The 4125-nt window shown below is 39.5% G+C and overlaps 1 pseudogene; it reads left to right on the top strand.

The window, feature by feature from the left end:
- Positions 1-1109: 1109 nt before the first annotated feature.
- Positions 1110-1962, top strand: LOC118540184 (high mobility group protein B1 pseudogene; annotated as a pseudogene).
- The last annotated feature ends 2163 nt before the right edge of the window (positions 1963-4125 follow it).

The following is a 4125-nucleotide window of genomic DNA, read 5'->3' on the forward strand; positions in this document are numbered from 1 at the left end:
AAAATAGTCCCTTTAAAAGTAACGTGTGGATACATTTATAGAAATATAGGTATAGTTATGGACACACTGGTTGTATATATGGATGAAAAAGTGTGGAAGAATATATCTCAAAAAGTTAATGGTGGTAACCACTGGGTGGTGATATTATCAGTGTTTATTTTTTCTTTATACTTTTCAACATAAATCTTTGTTGGGTTGGTTTCCTTTCTGCTCTCACTTTAGCTGTGATAATTTTCTCAGAGACTGCTAATTGTCTTCAAAGTCCCTTTTCCCATTCTTCTTTAGTAATATAATTTTTAGCTGAGGACAGGGATGCCCAGAATAAACCCTACATTTTACAGCCTCTCTTGAAACTAGGTTTGAGCCATGTGTCTACCTTCTGGTTGATGGGATGTCATTAGAAATGTCATGTGCAATTTGGGGGAAGGATCCTTGAATGGAAGATGTATTTTTTCCCCTTTCTTTCTCCTTCTTACTGACTAAGAAGGAGATATAAGGGCTAGAAGTTGAGCAGTCCTTTTGGATTATGAAGACAAAGGTCACACTGTCGGGATAGCAAACTGGAAAGCTGGAAGAAGTCAGCATCCATGACAACTTTGTGGACCTTGCCATGCCAGTTGTAGGCGTCTCATCTCTGGATATTTTATGTGAGAGCAACATGGATATTTAAGCCAATATTAATTTCAATTTCCTGGTAGAGCCAAATCAAATCTCAACTGACATGGAATTAGTGTATCATTCCTGTTATGCTTTGCATGAAAGGTGAAGAATTCATATTATATGCTCTTCCCTGGACACACATGATGTAATCTCTGTAGGTGAACTGCTAAGCTTTGATTCTTATGCTGTTTTAAGATCGTTCAGTCACGAAGAACCATGAGAGACAATGGACTCTGAAAAACAAACTGAGGGTTCTAGAGGGGAGGGGGTGGGAGGATGGGTTAGCCTGGTGATGGGTATTGAGGAGGGCACGTTCTGCATGGAGCACTGGGTGTTATGCACAAGCAATGAATCATGGAACACTATATCTAAAACTAATGATGTAATGTATGGGGATTAACATAACAATAAAAAAAATTAAAAAAAAAAAAAAAAAAAGATCGTTCAGTCACGACAGCCATTGCAGTACATTGAGCTCCATAGAGACTGTGCCGGGGCAAGTGAGAGCCAGACGGGCACTGGGCGACTCTGTGCCTCGCTGAGGAAAATAATTAAACATGGGCAAAGGAGATCCTAAGAAGCCGAGAGGCAAAATGTCATCATATGCATTCTTTGTGCAAACTTGCCTAGAGGAGCATAAGAAGAAGCACCCAGATGCTTCAGTCAACTTCTCAGAGTTTTCTAAGAAGTGCTCAGAAAGGTGGAAGACCATATCTGCTAAAGAGAAAGGAAAATTTGAAGACATGGCAAAGGCGGACAAGGCCCATTATGAAAGAGAAATGAAAACTTATATCCCCCCTAAAGGGGAAACAAAAAAGAAGTTCAAGGATCCCAATGCACCCAAGAGGCCTCCTTCGGCCTTTTACTTGTTTTGTTCTGAGTATCGCCCAAAAACCAAAGGAGAACATCCCGGCCTATCCATTGGTGATGTTGCAAAGAAACTGGGAGAGATGTGGAATAACACTGCTGCAGATGACAAGCAGCCTTATGAAAAGAAGGCTGCTAAGCTGAAGGAAAAATATGAAAAGGATATTGCTGCATACCGAGCTAAAGGAAAGCCTGATGCGGCAAAAAAGGGAGTTGTCAAGGCTGAAAAGAGCAAGAAAAAGAAGGAAGAGGAGGAAGATGAGGAAGATGAAGAGGATGAGGAGGAGGAGGAAGATGAAGAAGATGAAGATGAAGAAGAAGATGATGATGGTGAATAAGTTGGTTCTAGCGCAGTTTTTTTTTTTTCTTGTCTATAAAGCATTTAACCCCCCTGTACACAACTCACTCCTTTTAAAGAAAAAAATTGAAATGCAAGGCTGTGTAAGATTTGTTTTTAATCTTACTTTTTTTTTTGTATAGTTAACACACTACCGAATGTGTCTTTAGATAGCCCTGTCCTGGTGGTATTTTCTTTTTCTTTTTTTTTTTTTTAGATTTTATTTATTTATTTGACAGAGACAGCGGGAGTGGGAGAGGGAGAAGCAGGCTTCCCCTCGAGGAGGGAGCACGATGTGGGACTCGATCCCAGGACCCTGGGATCATGACCTGAGCCGAAGGCAGACGCTTAACGACTGAGCCACCCAGGCGCCCCTGGTGGTATTTTCAATAGCCACTAACCTTGCCTGGTACAGTATAGGGGTTGTAAATTGGCATGGAAATTTAAAGCAGGTTCTTGTTGGTGCATAGCACAAATTAGTTATATATGGGGACGGTAGTTTTTCATCTTCAGTTGTCTCTGATGCAGCTTCTACGAAATAATTGTTGTTCTGTTAACTGAATACCACTCTGTAATTGCAAAAAAAAAAAGTTGCAGCTGTTTTGTTGACATTCTGAATGCTTCTAAGTAAATACAATTTTTTTTTATTAAAAAAAAAAGATCGTTCCGTCACGTAAAGCTCTAGTTCAATGGCCATGCACCCATTTCCCAGGAGACACATAAGAGTGTTTGTGGCAGAACCCATTTGTAATAGCAAAAATTTAGAAACCACCGATGGACATGGTGAAATAAATTGTGGTACATTCCTGCTGTTGAATATTACATGACAGCGAAAAAGAATGAACTATAATCATAACATTATTAATAAATCTTAGGAACATAATGTTGAGCCAGAAGAATAAGTCCCAGAAGACAACATGTAAATTCAAAAGCAAATAAAGCTTGCATAAAGTTTAGGCCCAAACATATGTGTAATAAAATGTGTAGAAAAGCAAGGGTATGACAGAAGCAAAATTTAAGAGAGTGTTTTGTTGGGGGACAGTTGGGGGATGCGATGGAAGAAGAAGGCATAAGTTAATGTAAGTCATGGGGGCCTTTTAGCTCTTGGGTTGAAAGGTGGGTCTGGGAGGTTTAGTATATTATTATAATACATACAGTATCAATCAATTAAATGAGGTTTATGAAAAGACCAAAGAACTAATCATAGTCCTTGATTCATGGCACACTATTAACATCAATCAGTATTATGATTAATCCAGTTGTGTGCTTCTGAAGTTCATTAAGCAATCGTAGTACTTAAGAAGCTGCCTATTAGGTAGGCCCGGTTTTATTTTTCTAAACCAGGCAATAACCATGGATGCATTTCTATTTGTGTACCCAACTGTTTCCCTATCCAGGTTTTTAAAAATAAACTTTTAATTTTAGAATAGTTTTAGATTTTAAAAAAAGTTGCAAAAATGGCACAGAGTTGCTGCAAACCCCCCCCCCCCAACAACAACCCTGTTTTCCCTACTGTTAACATTTTACATTACTATAGTACGTTTGTTCCAATTACTGAGCTGGTGATGGTACAGCATTATTGACCCTAACCAGACTGTAAGCTTCCTGAGAGCAGGGCTCAGGCATCTCAGCATTCCCTAGCATCGTGCCTCTATCCGGCTCCGCGTGTGTGGAGCTGATGAGGAAATTAAACTCACTAAATGACTAAATCGTCTGCAAGAATAAGCTCCATATTTCATGATCATTTATCACTTGCTTTAAGCAGCTAAAGCTGCTTTGAGATAGAACCCTGAGCTAAGTTGGGTTTAATGTTCTTAAAAGTCATTGTTTTCTGAATTATTTACAAGTGTTCTCATTAGAATGAGCGCAGGGAGCCGAGTGCTGAAGTGGGTATTTTTTTTTTCTTCCCTCGGTTTCTTTTCTAAATCAGGTCACAGAAAATGGATGCTATTTCTTTAAATAATATAACCAAGCTGATCCCTGGATTACAATTAGGTTACGTAACTTGCTTATGAGCTGCTTTTCATTAAGACTTGCAGTGGGCAATGGGGCTTTACATTTCAGAGCAAAGCTGGGAGAACAATCCTGCTAAAAGCCCGAACACATGCGGTGTCAGAGGCAGGAACTGTAATAACATCGGCACGGGAATGAGTTCAATGTAGGCGGCTTCTTTTCTCTTTAAATCCTTAAAACATCCTTTGTCCTACCAAACTCCCTGGTTCCAAAGACATCTAAAATATACGAGCTGAGGGCCCTCAAGG

This window comes from Halichoerus grypus, chromosome 10, assembly GCF_964656455.1.
Source record: "Halichoerus grypus chromosome 10, mHalGry1.hap1.1, whole genome shotgun sequence".
Lineage (NCBI taxonomy): Eukaryota > Metazoa > Chordata > Mammalia > Carnivora > Phocidae > Halichoerus > Halichoerus grypus.